This window comes from Neovison vison, chromosome 3, assembly GCF_020171115.1.
Source record: "Neovison vison isolate M4711 chromosome 3, ASM_NN_V1, whole genome shotgun sequence".
NCBI classification, from domain to species: domain Eukaryota; kingdom Metazoa; phylum Chordata; class Mammalia; order Carnivora; family Mustelidae; genus Neogale; species Neogale vison.
The window spans coordinates 180,078,097-180,101,621 of NC_058093.1; positions in this window are offsets into that span (position 1 = coordinate 180,078,097).

Genomic DNA, 23,525 nt, shown 5'->3' on the forward strand with positions numbered 1-23,525 from the left:
GCAATAAATCAGTGACACCTTTGATTCATTATAGATAATCAAGAGGAAGCTTCTCTGATTATCATTGCTAACGGATTCATAGCTCCTCATTTTCTACAAACACCATGATCCATCAAAAGGAGGGACTGGTCAGTGATGGAGGTGGGGACAGTGTTTAGTGTTAGGTCACAGCCACCCTCGGTCAAGTGTCCGCTGAGAGCCAGGCACTTTAGATCTATTTCATAGTAGCTCTACACAGTGGATGTTGTAACCCCCAGAGCGCGGACTGACCAGGCACGGTGACCTGGGAAGTTACCTTCTCTGGGAAATATAGATGATGATGCTACCCAACTTCTAGGCTTTCTTTTTTTAAGATTTTATTTATTTATTATTTATTTGAGAGAGAGTGCGTGCATGTGAGAGCAAGCATGGGAGGTTATGAGAAGCAAATTCCTCACTGAGCAGGGACCTTCCCTAGCCCCGAGCCCGCAATTCAGTGACTTGATCCCAGGATCCTGAGATCATGTCCTGAGCCAAAGGCAGCCACTTAGCTGACTGAGCCATGCAGGAGCTCCCCTCCCAGGCTTTGATGAAATCTGTCCCACTCAGCAAGGGCCTGACATAGTCGGTTCTCAGATTAAATGATCGAGCAGTCTCACCACAGGAGAAACTACAGCCGAGGGGGACTAAGGCATCTGCCAGGAACTTCTCAGTCAGTAGACAGCAGAGCTCAGACCCAAAGTCAAGCCCTTCTGATGCCAATGCCAGCACTCGAACCCCCCGGACCCACCCCTGCTCCCTGAGGTCTATGTGTCCTTTCCCATCTATTTGAGACATTCACATGACTTGTCTCCAGACTAAGGGCACCTTCTCCTTGAGAAAGACCTGGATGGAAAGTCAGGCAGACAGAGGTCAGGGATTTTCATTTTAGGGACAGGAGGCTTATTGTTTTGAGATTTTGTTTCTATTTTTGTTTTTTCCAAAAGATGTTCTGAACTATGATAATTGGATCTAGACTCTTTCTGCATAGAAACTTAGGTTTTGTTTTTGTTTGGTTGCTTTGTCTGGGCATTAACTAAGCCGTGACCGTCGCCTTTCCTGGGCCTCAGCCCCAAATTAGAACACACTGGAAAATATGTATTGGAAAGACCACAGGGAAGGTCACCTGCTAACAGGCTTCCCAAATATGAGACTTACCACTGGAGAGAGTCAACAGGGCTCACTGCTTGACAATAGACATGAGCTCTGTAAGCTGGTCCTTCCCTGGGTATGAGATTAGAACCTTGGAACAGCCCCACCTGTCCCATGCGTCCTTTTCCTCTTCCTGGCCATGACTGGCAGCACTAGGAACCTAGATCATGGAGAAGGAAGATCTCCAAGACCATTGTTATGATATCCTTGACACTGATAGAGGTTTCTCATTCTTTCCCTTTGCAAGTCAGTCTCATTGATTTATTTATTTATCAGACTCCTACAGGGCCAGCCTCATGGCAAGTCCTGTAAAAAAAGATATAAAAAGGATACAAAGAAAACATAAAGTTCAATACAATAGACACTACTGAGTCTCCTATTGAGGAGACACAATTGTGCTCCTATGCACAGAGCAGGCGCTAAGGACGAAGGTGCAGGGGTGAGCGAGCTTATTGGGGACTTGCATTTACTATCTGAGGAGAGAAGGGGTCAAATACTGTGAGAAGTGAGGACACCTGTGAGAAATAATTTTTCAAAATGTTTTTCAAAAATGTATGAATTTCTAAGAAAGAGAGAAGGTTTCTGGTTGGAGCAGTCACGGGGAGGAGGAACTGTGAACAGGTTTCTGGAGAGAGCGACGAGGGATGAGGTGGGCCACAGGGCCCACCCTAAGCCAAGCCTGGAGATTGCCTGCCACTTCTTCTTGCCTCCAGTACAGGAAGCACCTGCGGCCATGTGACCGCAACATGGGCGGAGACAGCAGCTGCCCCGCCCACCCTCGTGCAGGCCCTTCCTTCACATCACAGAGAGACCCCAGTAGGCACTGCCCCTCAAGCCTTCTTTAGGGCATGTCCCCAGAAACTCCTTCATCCCACCTGCTGAGTTTTTCCTCCAGGCACTTATAGGCTTTTACTAAAATGTAGCTTTTCCTGCAGTGTTTACTTCAGTCTCTAAAAGTTCAGGCTCTGCTAAGTTTCCTCTTCCTTTATCTCCACCTGGCTCCAGAGAAAAGCATAAATACTATTTTTTTCGTCTTCCCCCAATACATTTCTACTTCTTCCTATTTTCACATGTTCACGTCTCTGAAAGCAGGGTGTGTTTGAGTGTTGATAGCATTTTACAATGAAACTGGCAGCTACTTTTTAAATTAGGGGCACATAGAATAATGGCACATTCTACAATTAGCAGCATCTCTGATCTAATAAAATACGACAAATATGTAGATGCAAAGCAGTGCCTAGGCAAAGGGGAAGCACCCCGTATTGCTGGTACGGAGCATCCGGACCCCAGCGTAACTGTGGGTCAGGGACATGGACTGTCTCTCCGCCCCCCAAAGATACGATACCCTCTGCATGGCAACTAATATTTCCTCTTATTTCCAGGGGAATTGTGAGCATGTGAGTCAAAAGACTTTCACAGCTATCATCACACAAAGGGGGAAGGCTGCTGTCTAGACATAGACTATAATTACTATTATTATTTAAAGTCACTGAAATGCCTGAATTGCAGAAAAGAGCAAAAGGGCTCATATATGCCAAAAGCCCTATTCTGGTCTCCAGTAAACACCTCCCTGTTTTGTGTGACATCTATTCCACCCTTCGTGGGGGGTGCTGATTAAAAAAAGCTACCAGAATCTTGGAGAAGTTTGTGGTTGATCTAACCCATAGACGGTATTTCTTTAGTAAGCTATTTTTTTTTAAGTGCTCTCAATTTAGTTTACTCTAAGGTCAATTAAAGTCTTGAAATGCCTATGCAAGGCAGCCCGGCGCACTGAAACGAACAAAGAACTTGTCAGTATTGCCTTACATTTGTGCAACTGTCAACAGATCCTACATAATGCCCCTGCGTTTGTATTTTAAGAAATACAACATATGATTCATACTTAGATCTATGTTGGTCAAGGCACAACATTGGGAAAACAACCATACGGCTGAGGCAGCGCCTATAAACATTGCAAACTGCTTTTGAAAATACTTTGGCTTCCAGCATTTTCCGTTTAGCCGCCTTTAGTCATAGTTATCAACATATTTGCTCTTCTTACCAACATCTCCCTCCTTCTGCTTCTCTCAGCTGCAAAAAATACCTTCCCTTCATGGGAGGACTGGGGATCTGGGTGTAGGTGTGTGAGACACTAGAGTAGAGTTGGGGCCCTGAGTCATTGGAGCAGGTCACCATTTGACTCCATTCAGCCATGGCATCTCTTCCCAGGCATGCGGTGACCTACTGAGCCCCACCTGCGGCCAAGGCCACTGTCATCTCCTTGGGACCATCCAAATCAAAATGACACAGAAGTCAGTCTCTGGGGACTACATAGTAGTCGTACTCCTACCAGCATGCTCTGGGGCCAGTCATGAGGCCCAACTTGACCCAGGCCCAGGGGTCTTCCGGTGCCTCCCACTTTCACACATGGAAGCTGGGTTCTTGGTGAGTTTCCTCATTGCCTCTGACTCCTGAAAGGACCTTTACTTTCCCAACCTCCTTTCCAGGGCCAGAATCTTTTCTCAGCCCAAGCTGTGTGGTGGGGACTGCTCCCTCATACAGATCTGCCCAATGCCATTGACTTTGCTGCTTCACCTTCTCGAGGATGACCTGTCCTGTGTCCCACTGGTACTGGGTACTCTGCTATGCCATCTCTGACATCAAAACCACAGTCCTCTCAACTGGGTACTATTTGTTTACATTGCCACCAATACTCCAGCTATTCCACGGATGCATGCTAGCCTGCTTGATCGACGCTTTCTCTGGTAGTACCTGGCGCTGGGTCTGTCCTTCAGTCTCTGTCCTCAGCCTTCTCATTCAGTGTTTCATAACTTTCCATGCCTCGTCTATTCCAGAACGATGACACTTTTGCTAATGGCGTGTCTTTCACCTAGAATGCCGGGCTATCTCTCCTACACCCCGCCATCCTTCATGTCTGAGTGCCCAATTCACTTCTTTTGTGAGTGTTTCTTGTTCATTTCACTCTTCATAACTTTCAGTAGGAACCGAAAGGGATGTAGGGATGGCAGCATGGGTCGGACTGAGGGTAGCCAGGATACAATAAAGGCAAAAGGAGAAGATGGATGTGTGTGCTATATGAAGGGGCTGACAGAGGACCACCCTAGGTGGGCAGGACTCTAGCCTGTGAAAGGAAGGGAAGATCAAAGCAGGTTCCATTCTAGAGGGCTAGACTAACTGATATAAAGCCAAGGGACAGAAATAGCCTAAAAAAAAAAAAAAAAAGGCTACAAGGTACCAGTCAGTCAGAACCCTAGTAGGAAACCAGTCATAGGAACCAAAATATCAAATAAGAAAAGGATCAACATCTCCATTCAGTGAACCCTGAAGATCCTGAGTTCTTGAGCAAGGCTTTCATATACTATGCCGTCAGTATGAGGTGGTGTGTGTTCCAAGGACTGAGAAACGGGTCTGGTGTCTCCCTTTGCAGTGCTCTGGTCTAATATTTCCCAGCCTGCATTGCACAGAGCAGTAGCTTCATGAGACCATCTAGGCGTGCCTGCTGAACTGATTTCCATGATGGGAAGATGTCTGGGCAATGCTGTATGCCCAACAGACGTGTGGTGTCTGAGTGTTCTCTCTGCCTGACTGTGATAGTGCTTGCATATCACTTCACATGCCTCCCAGAGATGTGGTTCCTCACAGTTGATGATCTAATGGTTTCTAGAATCCAAAACCCCATTCACATTCATGTCTTAGGAGTTTCCAATTTCAGATATCCATTTGTGCCCTCAAATTTTACAGAAATTTAAAATTTTAATTTCTTCCATTTCCCACTTAAAATGTTAAGAATTTACTCTGTTTATGAGATTGTAAATTGGTGCAATCATTCTGGAGTGCAATTTGGTAGTATCTAGTGAAATTTAAAATGCCCGTAACATTTTGCTATCGACTGAATTGTGTCTCTAGCCAGCCCAAGACTCTTATGTTGGAGCTCCAGCCCCTGAAACGACTGTACCTGGAGATAGGGTCTTTGGGAGGTGATGGAGGTTAAAGGAGGTCATAAAAGTAGGGCCCTAGTCCTGTAGAACTCTGTCTTGTAAGAAAAGAGAGAGAGAGAGAGATCGTGATCATGTGAAAATCCACCAGGAATGTAGCTGTCTGCAGGTCCGCAAGAGAGCTCTCACCAGAAAAGTGACCATGCTAGCCTGATCCCCAACTTCCTTCCTCCAGAACTGTCAGAAAATAAATTTCAGTTGCTGAGCCTCCCCCAGTGTGAAGTATTTTATTATGACAGCTTGAGTAGACGAAGACTCCTGCCTTATAGAAATTCAAGTTCTAAGAAAGTGAACAAGAGAAACTTTGAATGTGAGTCCAAGGAGTCACATACAGCAAAAATGGAAACTCAACTCACTTTTCACAAATACAGGAATAAAGGAATGTATTTTCTTATATCGATACAGTAGAATACTATAGAGCAGCTACAAATAGCTAATCCACTAATCTGCAGGCATCATGAAACTATAGCTCAGGATTTTAGCAAGGAGTAGAAAAGTCAAGTTGCACATGGACATGTCAAATACAGTAGCAATTGTACAAACCTTAGAAACACGAAGCACCTTAGCTGCATAAATATGCATATGTAATAAAAACAAACAAACAAAAAATGTGGAAAGGATATTCACCAGCTTCAAAACAATGATTCATTCGAGATGAAAGGGAAATGAGAAAGGTAGGGGTATCACAAAGGGCCTCAGTTGTATATGTATTGTTTAATTTTTATAGATGGATTGATCCTTCCCTGTTTCCTCCCATTTGAGCCCATCCGGTCTCAATTTTGCCCTGATCACATCACTAAAACAGCTCTTGTGGAGGTAGCCAATGACTTCTATATTGACACTTCTTATTTATTTATTTATTTATTTACTTACTTACTTATTTGACAGAGATCACAAGTAGGCAGGAAGGCAGGCAGAGAGAGAAGAAGAAGCAGGCTCCCCACCGAGCAGAGCAGAGAACCCGATGTGGGGCTCGATCCCAGGACCCTGGGATCATGACCGGAGCTGAAGGCAGAGGCTTTAACCCTCTGAGCCAACCAGGTGCCCCTATACTGACACTTCTTGATCCACATTTTACTTGATTTCAGGGAGATTAGCCCCTCCCTTCTTGATATCATTCTGTCACTTGACTTCTGATATCACTTGTCTCTTTTTTTTAGTTTCTGTCTTAGCTCCTCTTCAGCCAATAGCAGGATGTCTATCTGTCATTCCTGGTTTTCTCCTGTATTACCTAGCCTGTTCCTCCAGGTGTTCTCATTCCATCTGCATATTGATGACTCCCAAAAGCATATGTCTGTCCTTGAGCTCTTCACTCATATCAATTGCCAACTTGACATTCTGACTTGGGTGTCTACTAAGTATCTCAAACTTATTCTAAACTGAGCTTTGTGCTTTGCATGCACCCCCAAACCTCTTTACCTCTTGGTCTCCTTGATCTCATAAGTGTTTCTACATCATTCCATTGCTCATGTTGATATTGTAGGACTCATCCTTGATTTCTCTCTTCAACTCACTCCACTAATGGTTCACCAAGTCTGGTTGGCACCATCTTGACTTTACCCCATCTCCATCATTTCTTGCGTGGATTAATGAGGTAATCAACCCTCCCCTGGTTATCTCTGCTTTCACTCTTGCTTGCCACTTTCCACAAACAGATTAAGGGATTCTTTTTTTTTTTTTTTACTTTATGCCTTTTTTTGGGGTATTAACTACTTCATAATAACTTTTGTAATATAAAACCAACAGTGGGCCCAACTGCCCGAATCTATACCCATATACTCACAGCTTAAGAAATAAGAGTATTTCAAACTAGTGAAAGCCTTTGGGTAGTACCCGCTCATTATTCTCCTTTTCTTCACCACCAAAAGTAAGGCTTAAGCTGAATTTTGTCATTCGTAGGTATTTTTATATATTTTTATCCTTCTGTTTGATTTTTCTAAACATCATATAATTGTATATTTTAAACCTAATTTATGAGTGTCATACTAAGTATATTTCTGCAGTTTTTTTACACCCCACCATATGTTTGTGAGAGTAAACCATTTTGATCCTGTGACTCTTGTTCATTCATTTTTCACTTGTGTATAGCATTCCTCATAACTAAAATAATTTATCCCTTTTTTGGTGGATATTTAGTTTCTTTCTCATTATTTCAAACAATTCTACCTATTGCTTTTGACTGAATGTTTATGCCCCCCTAAAATGTGTATGTTGAAACCTAATCCCCAAGGTGATGTTATTTGGAGATGGGGCTTTTGGGAAAGGGTTAGGTCATAAGAGCAGAGCCATCATGAATATGAGTTACGTTTTTAGAAGAAAGGTTCCAGAGAGCTTACCTGTCCCTTCTGCCATGTGAAGATACAGCAAGAAGTCAACATCTGCAGCCAGAAAATATCTCAACAGAACCTGACCAAGCTGGTGCCCTGATCTCTAACTTCCAGCCTCCAGAACTATGAGAAATAAATGTCTGTTGTTTACAAGGCATGAAGTCCATGGTGCTTTGTTCTCACAGCCCAGACAGCCTGAGGCACCTGCTATGATCATATTTAATATTTTTCCTTGAATCATGGGCAGGAATTTATCAAAGGTACATATTTTCATGGGGGAATTTCTGGACCGAAGAGAATGAGCATCTTCAGCTTTTTTTGACATTACTGAACAATTCTCCAAAATATATTTTACCAATTTCTTACCTGCGAGCCATGTATGAGCTCCTATTTCTCTACATTTTTTCCAGTACTTTGTATTGTGAGTCTAATAATTTTTAACAATCAGGTAGGTGTGAAATAGTATCTTGTGCCTTTTTAAATCTAAATACCAATCACAGTGAGCATCTTTTACCTGCTTATTAACTTCTAGTTTCCTATTCATATTTTCAACCCATTTTTCTATTGACTTTATTCCCTTCCTATTGACTTTTGGAGGGGGAAATGGATATATTCTACATACTAATCTCTGGTTGGTTTTATGGGTATTTGTTGCTTCACTTTTTAAGTCATGTTTTTTATAATAGAACTTTTTATTTTAATGCAGTGACATTTATACATCTTCTTTATGATTTGCTTTTTATGTCTTGCTTAAGAAAGCCTGCCCTACCCTGTCCTGCTGAAAACAATGTAAATCATACTATATCTATGTCCTGCTCAAAATCCTCCAGTGACTATCTTTGCTGTGAATATGAAACATAATTTCCCTCCTTGCCTGCATCTCTGACCTTGCTGCCCCACTGCTCCCCTGCTCACTCCTTGCTGCCTACTTTTCATTCCTCAAACATGGCGAGTCTGTTCCTGCGTCTCACTCTTCTTACTTCCTGCTGCCTCCATACCTCTTTGCCTGCCCAGGAATATAGCTGGTTTCTTCTTATCACTTCATCCTCAGTCTGGAGATCATCAGAGGAAGACATCCTTTGACCCAAGGATCTGATGCTCCTCCCCCATCCCTTTCTAGAACATTCCTCCCATTTTATATTCTGTATAACACTATTGTGTTGTGACATTATTGTGTGTGTTTGTCTATTTGGTATGTTGTTTCTCACCACTGTTAGTAAGTAAGTGTCTCTGGAGTAGGGGATTTGCCATCTGTTCCCCTCAGTACCTTCAGTCATAGTGCAGTGATTAACACGTAAAGCCCCGGATACCTGTGTGTCTGTCGAATAAGTAAATAAACAGAGAATGCACTTGAAGGAATCTTACCAAGATGATGGGAAAGCAGCGATCTGTAAAAGTGATAGATGATAGATGTGAGGTACTGGCCAAGAGACCCAAGATAAGTATAACTCTTATTTCAGAAGAAAATACAAGATAAATTGAACAAAAATGAATTTTTAAGAGTTTCTGAAGAGGCTCCATAGCTCAGGGGTTAGAGCACTGGCCTTGTAAGACTTTCTGAAGAAAAGGAGGAGCTGAATCTTCTTGCAACCTTGTCTAGTCTCAATACAGCTGCCAGAATATTCTTTTTACAGCATAAGTCAGGTTTTTCCTCCACTCAGAATCCCGCAATGGCTCTCATGTCACTCAGAGAAAAAGCCAAATGGCCCTACCGACTACAGGGTCCTGTGGGATGGAGCCCCCTGGACTCTCCAACCTCCTGTCCTCCCCTATGCCACTACCATGACACAGGCCTTCTTGATGCTTTTCCTCCACTCTCCCTGTCCTTCCGCTTGGCCCTCCATCCTCTAGAATAACCACCTGCCACTCACCTTAATCTCCTCCAGCTCCTTGCTCAAAAGCCACTCTTCAGTCAGGCCTACCTGAACCAACCTGTTTAAAATGGTGATCCATTTTCTATCCTGTAGGCCCTCTACCCTCTTCCAGGGCACTGATCACCCTTCAAATCATTGTATAATTCACTCTTTATATGATGCTTACTGATTGCCTTTTTCCATGAGAGCATCACCTCTGTAAAGACCAGGCTTTTGTCTGCTTTGTTCACTGACGTACCCACAGCATATGGTAGGAACTTAATACATACTTGCTGAATAAATGAATTCATTCAACAAACCTGCATCCTGGGGGGTGGAAAAAAAGATACAAGGAGGGTGGGACAAGAAGTTATCAGCAAAAGGAAAGGACTGTTTCAATCAAGGCTGCTTTCCCTAAAGGGAAGCAAGGGTTTTTTGTTTGTTTGTTTGGTTGGTTGGTTGTTTTTTAAAGATTTATTTATTTGATAGACAGATCACAGGTAGGCAGAGAGAGAGGAAGGGAAGCAGGTTCCCCTCTGAGCAGAGAGCCTGATGTGGGGCTCCATCCCAGGACGCTAGGATCATGACTTGAGCTGAAGGCAGAGGCTTTAACCCACTGAGCCACCCAGGCGCCCCAAGCAAGGGGGTCTTATCATGCAGATGACCTCATCTTTCTTTGGGGGGATGGAAGGGACCCAAGTGGCAGACTCACATGCATTGATTGAAAAATTCCTGACGGGTCAGTTAAGACCACATTTCTGCGGAAGGTCCAAACTGCAATGAGGTTATTGCAGATCAAGCTCTGGCTTGAGGACTCAGTCTAAGTGACACCATTTTGGGCCCATCAGCCACCAGGGTCTGAACTAATGTGTTGAGAACTGTGTGGAGGAAGGAGAGACATCGTTGTTGGCTGTGTGTGGTCTCTGTTCCCCTACAGTGCTTGTGTCACTCCAGCCAGGGACTGCAGGCTTGCCATTTACCGAATGAGTGATTGCTATGGGTCTGGGCTTTTCACCACCTACCCGATGAAAACCTCCCTCTCTAGCTGATGAGAAAGATAGCCCCGTTTCATACATGGGAAGCCCGTGACAGAGCCAGGTGAAGTTACTCCCCGGGGTAGGCGGTAGCAGAATGATTCAGTGGTACACAGCATTATAAAAATTAACCTTGCACACATCAGACTCCAGGGAAATTCTACCTCCTGACCTCCTAATAAAGCTGAGGCCACCATCGTGCAAAAATAATTCCCAAATCTCTACTTCTTCGATCTCTAACTGCTCAAGAAAATGTCAGAAAGCAGAATTCCCTCCCAGAAATAATACAGAAAGGGTTGGGACTTCCCATCTAGAACAGAAAAGATGCATGTGGGACTTCATGAGTATAATTTTTAGTGTTGTGAATGCCATGGATAAAGTCGATGCACTTGAAAACTTGAGAACAAATAAGACATAGCATTCTTTTTTTTTTTTAAGATTTTTATTTATTTATTTGACAGACAGAGACCACAAGTAGGCAGAGAGGCAGGCGGGGGGTGGGGGGGAAGCAGGCTCCCCGCCGAAGCAGAAAGCCCGATGTGGGGCTCGATCCCAGGACCCTGGGATCATGACCTGAGCTGAAGGCAGAGGCCCCACCCTACCGAGCCACCCAGGCGCCCCAAGACATAGTATTCTTGCTATGTAATTCTTGCTAAGTAATCACTATCTTTTAAACTTCAAAGTACCTAAAAGACTAGATTTTAAGTATTCCTACTGCCAAAAACCAAAACAAAACAAAACAACAACTAACAAATAATTCTGCCACCCGAGAGAGGTGACTAACATTGTGCTGGTGACCCTAATACAATATGTAAATGCATCAAATCAACATGTCATACGCCGTAAACTTACACCATGTTTTATGTCAATTCTGTTTCAATATAAAATAAAGATAAGAGGGACACCTTTTAACGGTTTATGATAGACCTGTGTAACACTTACCCAAAAAAGTGAGGGTGGTCAGAAATATACATAGGTTCAAGCCATTTGGACAAGTTGAAGAAACTAGTGCCCTCATTTCCTCATTTCCTGGATGAGCAAGAAATCCTCAGCCCGAGGACATGTAATCACAAAGGCCTGGATTTGAGTCTTACTCTTATTTAATGTATCTTTTTCCTCACCCCACATGCTTGCTGTTAGAAGAGAGCAATAATTTGTTTCCCTCTACTCTTATGACTGACTTCATTTAATTTGTAAGGAATTATTTATTTACATCGTTTCTGTTGCTACTTGATAAAGAAATATTGCATCTTTTAAGAAATGGTTGGAAGCCCAGACAACAAACAATAAAGAACACAGAAATATAGCAGAAATGAAATAGAAGTAATTAGACTTGAATCTGACATCCCTTTCTTTTAGCTAACACAATACATTAGTACAAAGGGAGAGTAATGGTTTTTCATTTACCTTAATATTTACGATCATTATGAAAAATCACATAATCATAGTTAGGGAAATCCCTTGTGGAAACCAGTGTATAAAAAAGGTTTTTACTTGAACTGCAATACCCTGGTCCATTTCTGAGCAAGTCATTTTTCTGCATAACAAAAAAATATTTTTGAAACAAAATATATGTTACAAGCTTTGTTCTTTTTATTTCAAGTTTATATATTTTCAAATAATGCATGCAATACTTGCCATTGTTCTAAAATCTTCTCTCATTCTTTCTGTATCACCAGAGAGTGTCCTTTTGGGAGTTAAAATTTCAGAAATTACTGGAACATGCTGGAGCAACTTGTCATGTTTTTGCCCTTTAAACGCATTTTGTTGTTGAGTAAGACATCATGGAATTTGGTTTATTTTTACTTTCCTTAACTGGACCTGTATTATGAAATGAGGTTTGCTTCTTATTACCTCTCCCCATTATTTTCTTTTTAATTTGAAATTTTGGAAATTATTATTTTAAGTGTTTTTTAAAATTTTTGAAAAAATATTAAGCTTATGAATTGTAGTATAAGCAGTATAATTAAAATGAATTCAGATATTATCACTCATCCATACCATGGTTCCTCAGCTGATGAACTCCACATCTCAGCCCTGAGAAGGCAATAAAGACAAAGCTGAGCCTGGAGATCAGAGCCATCATTATGGACCCCACCCTGGCTCTTGTCAGGTCCCTCAATCCCAGATTGCTCTCCTCCTCTCTCCAGGCATAGCAATCAGGATGGGTGTAGCAGAAGCAGCCTTTCTTGGGACTTGAAGGGCTCTGAGAGCTCCATGACCCATGACCAGGGCAGGCAGTGGGGCCAATTAAGGCATCTCATCCATGTGCCCGAAAATTTCTTGTTCCCCATCATCCCTGACTGAAGCCATTTTAACTCACACTCAGAACCACTGTTCAGACAAATGCAACTATTGATCTTCCTCTCTGTCGGACCTGCAACATGAGAAGCCCAGAGTCAGAGCAGGGATAAGCTGAGTTTGGTGGCCACCTCATGGTGCTCTAGACCTGCACTGTCTGATAAAGCAGCCACTAGCCAATGTGGTTTTTCAAATTAGAAGTATTTAAATATAAATAAATAAGTATAAATATAAATATAAATAATAAAAGTTAAAACTCAGTTCCTCAGTCTTACTATTGCACATTACTCCATGGTCATATGTGGCTGGTGGCTGCCATATTGGACCATATCAACTGTCTCCACGAAGAAGGTCACAGAAGAGATCAGTCATCACAGAAAGCCCTCTTGGACTGAACTGTTCTAGAAAGTATTATATGTCCTGTAGCTGATGATTTTGGGTGAGGAGTGCCTCTAGGTTGATCTCAATGGAAGAAAGACTTATCTTGTTCTGGCACTGTCACCAACCTGCGGTGGATTGGGGTAAATCCTCTCCTTACTTATGAGGGTTTCTGGAACAAGATTTCAGTCCACGATAGGAGAGAGCAGCCTCACATGGTACATGGGTCCTAGAGCATTCATTTCTGGATGACTCTTTAACCACTTGGTTTTACTGAACTGTGGTTTTGTATCATGTCTGCCCCTTATGTAAGGGCAATCATATAAAAATTCAGTACTGCCTTCATTTCAGGGATATTTTCAAATATTCTAAAAATCATATTACATAATTTTCTCTTTATGAGACCCAATGGGGAAATTCCTCTCAGGTCTCAGGACCAGGACAAAATGTGCTCCTCCTAAGCACTAGTGGGCATTTAGGTATCAAAACAATGTGAATATTGTAACTAATTTCATTTCCCTTTTTGTTTCACTGCAAGGGAGCTCAGGGCAATAACATTAGAAGCAGTTAGATTGCATTTATGGTATTCATTCCTCTTTCCTAACTGTATCTCTAATAAAAGCTTTTTGCAAGCCATCAAAATATTTTGGGGAACGAATAGGAATTGGAAGAAATTATTTTATTAATTGAGGGAAATAAATGTTTAGAACCTCCAAGCCCTCAAATGCATCATGAAATGCATGACCTGAAGTCCATGGTAACAGAACCCATCCGTTGGGAAGATAACCTCACAACGACGTGCCATAAGCCGATTTGACCTTATATTTGGAATGTTGGTAGGTACCTATTTCTGGAGTCTGGTAAAAGACTAAAGACATTCGTGTTCCTGAATTTATAAACTTGAATGTTCTGGAGACTGAATAACGAAAATATATCACTTTGTTTTTAAACAGAGGGCTTTGTTGTTCTGGTTAAAAAAGAGGTTTTTTTGAATGTTTCTAAAACTCTTGCAATCAGAGTTCTTACCATTCCCACACCAAGCATGATCTAAGAATATGCTACTTATTCCTAAATTAAGGCATAAAAAAACAATACTGAGTATTCTTTTTATTATACATCTGAGAGTATCTTCCTTTCATATTTGTAACTGAAGTGAATGATGGTTAATGTATCTGTGTCTTCTCAAACATTGCTTTACTTGGCACAACAAGGAGATTATTTAAAAATAATAAGTGATGTTCACTGAGAATTTAATATGTGCCATACATTCTACATGGATTTTCTTGTTACTGAACGATGGAGTAGGTACCACTTCTGTTCTCATTATAGTATAGAGGAAATGTAGGTCCACAGCCTCTCAGTAAGAGATGGGACTCTGGTCTGGGACTGACTGCTTAGCTATGACTTGATGTAAGTCCTCAGCAGAGTGTGAATGACATGCCTGCAAGATAATGATGAAGCTGAGAAAATCCCAGAGGGGTGCCCCATTCTCACCAACCCTATACCCCAAAAAGCCCTTCTGAGCTTCTTTTCCACTGCCCAGAATGAATGAGGTTGAAACAAAGGCACTCACACAAAGACCCAGGACAGATGGTTACCCAAATAACGAGGAGAAACAGTACTGGCCTTCTTACCAACTAATGTCTAACTTCTTCATGTTGCTCCTCCGTAAAGAGAGAACAAATGTGGTTTACACATGATTAGTGTGTAAACTTACACATGATTAATTTGTTTATCATGTTTTTATTAGTATGCATTCTGATTATCCAAGTATTCTGTTAGTTGCAATCTCGAGTAGGCTCAGTTCTCCTATCTCTGCTTCTAGTTCTATTAAACAAGGATGGATAAAAGGCTTTCTTTTTTTTTTTTTTTAAAGATTTTATTTATTTATTTGACAGAGAGAGATCACAAATAGGCAGAGAGGCAGGCAGAGAGAGAGAGAGGAGGAAGCAGGCTCCCTGCTGAGCAGGGAGCCCGATGCGGGACTCGATCCCAGGACCCTGAGATCATGACCTGAGCCGAAGGCAGCGGCTTAACCCACTGAGCCACCCAGGCGCCCGATAAAAGGCTTTCTTATCAAAGTACCTTAGTATTTGACTATGAGTGCAACAAACAAATGTATCCAGCTTAAAAGGCCAGGCATAGTCCAATGAAGACTCTATCCACATGTAAAGGCATAATCCAAATACAGCTTCTAGAACACAATTAAGAAACCATATTTGGGGCCAACATGTTACCACTCAAAAATAATTAAATGCCAACAACTGGCGAAGCCTCTCTCTACAGACAATGGTCCATTTCGTCTTAGAAGCTGCCTTACTTATCCATAAAATGAAGATGAGGTGACCCATCCTCCTTTTCAGGTTGAGCAGAAGTGGTTGGGGAAGAGAGAGGATTGGTCAGATCCCTGTTACTTCAGGGTTAGGGAGCTAGAGCATCTTAGCGGGAAGGAGGCTTCCCTTTGGGACTATCCCAGTGTGCACTGCAGCCCAAGGGATGGGACCACCTGTTTGGGAAGGAAGGGTGCCAGCCAGGGCTTGTCCAAGTCCTGAGTTCTGGAAGCTTGCCTCTTACCATATAAAGGTTCTTTCTGGCCTGCAGGACCACTGGGTAGGTAAGCAGCCCCCAAGGAGCTATAATTCAGACATGTTTATGATACCACCCAGCTCTCTTGGGATCTTTCCCCACCGTATTTAGACTTTGGTTTCTATAATTCATTCTGTGTGAGAGCAAAGCAATTGCCTGCATTTTGGTCTGAGATCACACTTGTTGTTACAAATTTCGGTGATCCATTATTGTTTGTAAGTATATAGATAACTAGTTTAGATACATTTACTTGATTAACATCTGCTGGGCTTCTGTTACGCCTGTTCCTTTAGCATTCCTTCCTGACCACAAAGGAAAATCATGTTCCCTGGGCTCCCGCTCTTTCTCTTGCTCTCCAAAGAGGAAAAGAACTTGTCCCTCATTGACCAGTGACCAGCCACCTGGGATCACTGACACAATTTCCCAACCCCTCATCAGACTCCCACCTCACCCTCCACCTGACTGCTCAAAGACAAGTGTGTTGACAAACATGCCCTTGACTTCCCATGCGTTCTGGCTTTGTGGAGTCAGGCCATTCTGCCACAGAGCAAGACATGATTGAGTGAGAAGCCAACGAAAACAAGAAATACTTCCAAGGGGAACTGGTTTGGGTCCTAAGAGGACCCTCTCAGAGAGTTTGCCGTTGGAGGGCCCTCAGCAGACTTGGATGGTTCTTTCCAAGCAAACAGGCAGATCAAAAGCAAAATGATCAAACAGGATCTTAACAAAGACATCGCGCCCGAGTGTGGTGAAGTGTGAATTTTAGAGCTCTGCTTGTGTTCCAGCTCCTTGGGGAGTCAGGTACAAAGGCAAATTTTATTGCAGTAATGAAAAAAGCCATTGATTTACATGGTACTGGAAATGCATCTCGCCAGATGAAAGAACTCAAACAAAACAAGAACTAACATGCTCTCCTCCTGTCTCCTCCCTCCTCCTCCTTTCGGGAATGTGAGTTAGGGGAAAAAAAAAAAAAAAAAAAAAAAACAAAAAACTACTTGCTCAGGAGGCACAGAGCAGGGGCGAACATCAGATGCTGCCCGGCCCCGCCCCTCGGATCCCTCCCGCTGGTCATCAGTCAGGCAGGCAGGCAGGAAGAAGGCCTCTTGCCAACTCTAGCTGTCCTCACTCACCCTGGTCCTCTGTTCCATTGTTGCCAATTACTTGGATAAAGATAAAATGGGCATGGAGACTGTCAGTTCCTTGTTTTGCCTGCCTGGCATCTGAACCTCCTTCCTGTAGTAGGGAAATTGATTGCATAACAGGCCCCGGTGGGAAGGCAGAGGTCGCCTCCAATAGTAGATCCTAAAAGTACCAGATACTTGCAATCCCAGCTCACTTCCAGCCAGGGTGCAGGTAGGTGACTGTGGCCCAGCCACTCAGGCTAACACACCCCTAGTTTTGAGCCAGAGGATGGGAACTCAGAGAATGACAGAGGCAGATCCTTTCTGGGGGGTGGGAAATGGGCTGCGGCAGTGGCTCTAGATTTCTGGGCAGCTCTGGCCCACTACAGGGCCTACGTCCACAATCCAGGGCCACTGGCCGGCCAGGCTGGGCCATCGAGGCACAAGGGCAGTGACGTCCTCCATACTCGGGTTTCGGCCCCTAGTTGGTGATGGCATCTTTCCTTCTGCTCAGACTACTCTTTCCCTGCCATGCCTCGGGTTCTCGGGCCTTCCCAATGAACCTGTGAGCCACCCCACATCTTTTGCAATCAATTGTTTCTCTGTTTGCCTCAGCCAGAGTTGATTTTGTGGCTCGCAACTGAGAACAGTGATCGGTGGCATGCTTTTTAACTCTTCCAAAGGCATGAAGCTGGAAGGAAAGCAGTCTATTGGATGATAGAATTAGGACCAAAAAGATCCCCAGGACTGGAACCTAACAAGAGAATATCAAACAGAAATAAATATGCATGCCCTCAAGTTGGACCCAGGAGCCAACTCTGTGAGATCAGACTCGAGCAATAGGTTTCTGGCCTGAGTTGGAAAATGCACACTTTCAAGAAACAAAGAGACCCCTTCAGGGGTTGATGTTAATTTTTTTTTTTTTAGTCGCATTGCTACTCAAATATAAAGAAACATAAAATTAGGTATAAAGTCCTTATGATCGTGGCTCATTTACAGTTATAAAACCAAAACAAATTTACAAATTAATTACAAGCAGAACTACAAAAGCAATAACATTCAAATTAACATCATTAATTTAATGCGAGAGATGATGATGTTTTGCTGAGACTGGATCATTGCTCACCACATGGGTCTGACACCAACTGCTGGGCGCAGAGGGGCTCAGTGCGGGGGAGGCCTGTTTGCAGGCTTGGAAGCTGGGAATCCATGGCGCCCAGGCACCACCCACCCACCCACTCACAGGTGGGGGTGCCTCCCCCTAATTTCCCATGAGAGTGTTCTGTCCCTATTGCTGGGCTTTTTTCTTACTGCTCTGACTTGCACCAAAATTCCTTCTTCCCTCCAATTAATCCCTCCTTAACTGAGCTTAAATGCCCTGGGATGAAACTCATTGACCCAACATGTTGACCCCTGATTAAACCAACTGAGATCAGGAGACGAGATCAGTGATGGCGGCCTCAGCATTCATGAAGATGGCACGGGGGTTCAAAGTACAGTGCTGCACACCTGTTTGAGGAGCAAGATGTCATGGCTAAGTCGTACACTTCTACGGGAGCACAAATGCCTGATGCATACCCTTAGGAGACACGCGTTAGGGTGTTCACTGAAACATTGTTTGCAGTGGCCGGGAGTTCTGTTGGAGCTGAGCCGGTGCCCATTACTGGGAAAGCAGTCCACAGCAGATACACACCATGGTCTACCAGGTAACAAGTAGAACCAAAGGCAGTTCACACACCAAAGTATGTGAACTTTTTTTTTTTTTTAAGATTTTATTTATTTATTTGTCAGAGAGAGAGAGCGCACACAAGCAGGGGGAGCAGCAGGCAGAGGTGAAGCAGGCTCCCTACTGAACAGGAAGCCAGACACTGGACTTGATCCCAGGACTCTGGGATCATGACTTGAGCAGAAGTCAGATGCTTAATGGACTGACCCACGCAGGCCACCACCCCAAAGTATGTGGACTTAAGAAACAAGGTAGTAACTAGAATGCGATTGAAAACACTATTTACGCAAACTAGAGTCACCTATAAAAAGCAATATACATTTTGTAAGGAGGCATGTAAATATAAAAATGCAGATTAAATTTAAATAGTTGCCTATAAAAGTGAGACTAGAAGGGTAGTGAAGACTACTGATAAAAGACATCAAACACAAAAATAAACAAACTTGCTTGCTCACCAACAAATGAGACAAAAGACTTATAAGGGCCGGTGATAATGAAGTCCATGAACATTAATGCTTAAGGAATGCTTGCGTCAACCCTGGGTACAAAAGGCAAAAAAAAGAAAGAAAAAAAGAAAAAGAAGGGGGAAGAGGGGGAGAAGGAGGAGGAGGAGGAGGAGGGAAAGAGGAGAGAAGGAAGAGGAAGAAAGAGGTAAGAAGGAAGGGAGGGTTGGATACTCCAGATTCCTTCTGAAGCCTTATATCCCCTGCTGAGAAAAAGTTGGAAAGTTTGGAAATTTGCAATCAGAAATTTCTGCTTTGAAAGGCAATGGCAACATTGTTTGATACATAGTCAGGATCAATCCTTTGGACTTGAGCAGTGCCTACCAAAAGCCCACCTAACGTCCCACAGATCTACATCTTCAAAAGTAACCCAGCCATTACTCCTTGACATATCCAAACATGAGTCTACCAAGCATGATTTGAAGGTAATGAACACGAAACTATTCTTTATTGCATAATAACTTAGCACACAGCTTTATCTTTTCAAGTCAGAATAGGTTGTGCTATTTCAGTTCCATTTGAGTGAGATACCCTAGTCATGATTCATGAAAACATTTCATTAACTGATTATAGATCTTGTCGCTTCCGTGGGGGAACCGAGAAGTGCCCTTCTGACCTGAAAATCCTTTCGTACAGAGTGAGTGACATACCAAACATCAATTCCCTGTTTGGTTGCTAGTAAGAGATGCAAAAAAACCCTGACATTTCTTTCTAACCGGGCATCCACCGTGTATAAACAAGGAGATGTTTTCCATAGGCATCTTGGAGTCTATGAAAATCTTTTAAGACTTTGCACATAAATTTTAAAAATAAATGGCTTTGTGTGCCATTTAGTTTTTTTGTGTGCCACAGGAATCATCACCAGTTGCTACTTAATACCAAGGTACAAAAATAAGCTTGTTATGGTTTGGCACAGGATTGAGCTTTCATCTTAAATTACAATCACCATAACAAGGTCCTTATTCTCAATCTGCCAATAAATTATAGGATATCTTTCAGCTGCATGAAACAGCTACTATCTTGCAACTTATCTTCTGTGAGGTCCATACTAGATAAAGTCACAATTTATGTAACTATCTGTTGCATTATTCATGATATAAATAGTTTGCTTCAATATCTGTGTTCTAGGCGCACCTGGGTGGCTTGGTCTTTTAAGCGTCTGCCTTCTTCTCAAGTCATGATTTCAAGGGCCCTGGATTCAAGCCCTTTGTCAGGCTCCCTGCTCAGCAGGCTTTCCCCTCTGCCTCTCCCCCTGCTTGTGTGCTTTCTCTCTCTGCCAAACAAATAAATACAATGTTTAAAAAATATATCTACATGCTGTCCCAATTTCCCAGTTCCCTTGTAGTTAGATGGAGCCACGTGAGTTTTTCTGGCCAAAAGGCTGTGAGTGAGAGTGACAAATGTCACATCTAATTAAAGGGCCTTAAGACCTGGAGTATGGACCTCACCTCTTAAGTGTTGGAGTGTCTTGCAGCCTGGGTCTCTGAGAGCCCATGAAGGGCAAGCTCCCCACCGGGAGGGAGGGCAGATGAGAAAGGAACCTCTGCTCTGTTAAGCCACTGACATCTGAGGGTTACCTGGTTATGGCAGCATAACCTAGTCTATACTGACTAATATTCAAATTGAATGACCTAATTAATGAAGAACCTAATTCAGCACATCCTGGAGGGAGCAAAACAAAATTGAGAAGATAACTATCATTGGAAATTGATGGAACAATGTTTTAAAAATACAGCAGAGGAGTTTCTTGAGCCCGTATCATGTGACTAGGTGAACCTTGAGTGAATAAGGGCTCAGAAAAGGGGTCCCTGGGCTGCTTGCTGGAGGAAAGTTTCATAAGAGAAAGTGAGACTGAAGCTAAGCCTTGTGATTTAGGCCAGATTTGGAGAGGCTGTAGCCAGAATGTGAGTAAGGATCTGTAATTAAGGATAGACTTGGTGGTGCAAAAAGAGTGGAAAGAGAGGTTCTATTAGGAGAATAACTGGAAATAAAGTTTGGAAAATATTTTAATATTATAACATGAAGTCCGTCAAAAATTGAGCTAAGGATTTTATACGTATATTGAAGGCAACAGAGAAGAACTTGCCTTTTCAAAAATTAGGCTGAATAAAGAGAGTGAAAGAGAGAGAGGCTAAATACTTTCCTATTTTATCTGTAAGTGAAAGTGACTTTAGGGACTTAAACCAACGTTAGTGAACTGAGCTGATCTGAGGAACGGACTGAGGGGAAGCTGGAGGTTGGGAGAAGGTTCCCTGGGGTTGTGGTAATGAAAATAGAAGGCAAGGCAAGACATGAAAGGCATCATGAAGAATCTACAGATATTAGGACTCAGCAGATGCAGAAAACAAAGGCGAAGGAGGATAATCAAGTAATTCATTCATTCATTCACTCACTCACTCATTCATTCATTATCAAATACATAGTAAGTACTCACCACAAGTCAGGCACTATTTATTCCTTGGAGGGAATGTGGGGTTTATAGGACATGCTAATGAGAGAAATGATAGCTTCTTTTATACTGACAGGAACGGTCTAGTAGAGGAGGAATTTTGACAACACAAAAGCAAAAAGAAATAATTACCAGAGAACACTTCTTGAATAGAGAGGAGGCAACAGGTTCCAGACATCCACTAGTGGCTATATTAAAGGAGACAATTTTATCTTATAATTTGAGGGATTATTTAGGTTTTACTTGTTTCCTGTTTCAAGCTAATAATAGAGTCTCAAAATGTTATCTATACTTTCTATTTTTACCTAAATTGAATTTGTATTTAATGCTTCTTGTTGGCTAAATTATGATGGGAAAATTCAATATTTAAAATACTTTAGAATGTCTGTTTTAGAGTAGTGGTGGGGAGATGATGTGAGAGAGGGAAGAACACTTCTCAGAGGTATAAACATGCTTTGGTTGATGATATAGGAAATTGGATGGTTGATCTAGCAGTCTAATGGAGTGCTTCCAAGGAAGCTAAAACATTGCTTTACACATACCACACCACCTTAAAAATCTTTCAGTCACTCTCAGCATGTAATGCATTTGTTTTAATTGTGAACTCTATACCTGGACTCCTCAGTTGATCTAATGCCTTCTCCAGTCTTAGTGGAGTTATAAAAATTGGACGTGTTCCAATTTCCTTTTTTGTAAAATGGGGATAGTAATATTTCCCTGACCAAAGGTAGGTGCTCACTAAGGTGATTTTAGGCCATCTATAATTGACTTACGGGATCTTGTTACAACTTGGATTCCTTCCAATTCTTCCCCACCGTGCAGACACCATGTGGTTTTGGTAGTACTAATTCTACTTCTAATTTTCTCTCTCTCCACAAGGAGTCAACTGGGAGCATTTGGAAGTTATCTTGAATTCATGAGGGGAGTCAGTTTTAAGATTAAACTGACACAATGAGAGAAAGGAAGGATGGAATGCAATCAGACCCATGATGACATATTTGATTTACTAGGATTAAGCCAACATTTAAGTCAGTCATATGAATTAATCTTCATTGTTTCAGCCAATGTGAGTTGGATTTTCTATTACCTATGTTTTGAAGGAAAAAAAAAACACGCAGACTCAAAATATGGAGTAGGATTTTGCCATTTCCTAAAAGCTGAATGCTGGAGGGCAGGGGGAAGCCTTCTCCAGGAAGAACCAAGGAGACTACTGCACTCTATCTCCTTGACCAGCTGCTAGGTTGGGAGTCTATATCCACAAGTATGGGAGGAGGTGAGTAGTGGGGAAAGGCAATGGATATTTTTAGTCATAGTTCATCATGGCAAAGGATTATAACATGGCAAGGTATGTGACATTGATGAGAAGATAGTCAGCTTGAAGAGCTTGTCATGCAGTGCTGACAAACACATCAAAAGGATCATAATCTTGTCGAAGAAGAGTAAAGCTCTTATGGTTTGTTTCCTGCCTGATCCCATCTTGTTCATTTTTTCCTTCCCTACCATAATAGACTCTTAATCTCACAAAACAAACTGAGGGTTGCTGGGGGGTGGGGCGATAGGGATAGGGTGGCTAGGTTATGGACACCTAGGTGGGGGTATGTGCTATGGTGAGTGCCGTGAACTGTGTAAGCTTGATGATTCACAGACCTGTACCCCTGGGGCAAATAATATGTTATATGTTAGTGAACATAATTTTTAAAAAGAGAGTAAAACTCAAAGGTCTCAGTGTGTCAGGCTTCTCTTCTCAAACGATGTGACATGTAACTCTGTTTGTTATGGGGAAGATAACAACGAGGGCTTGAATTGACACACTGAATTAAGTCTAAACTTTTTCTTCCCTGTAACAGCCACCGTGAGGGATGCCAGTGAAAAGGATGAGCAAGATGAGAATGTCTCTGCCCTCATGGAGCCTACACAGATATTTAGATTCTAAGACTTACAAATCCAGGAATCATTCACAAACAAAATATTTTTGGGAGAGCTATAAAAGGAAGAGACATATGCTGTGACAGCATGGAAGTGGTTAGTGACAGTCCCACTGTTCCCTGATGTGCTCTCCTATGAATGGAGTTAGTGGCCTAC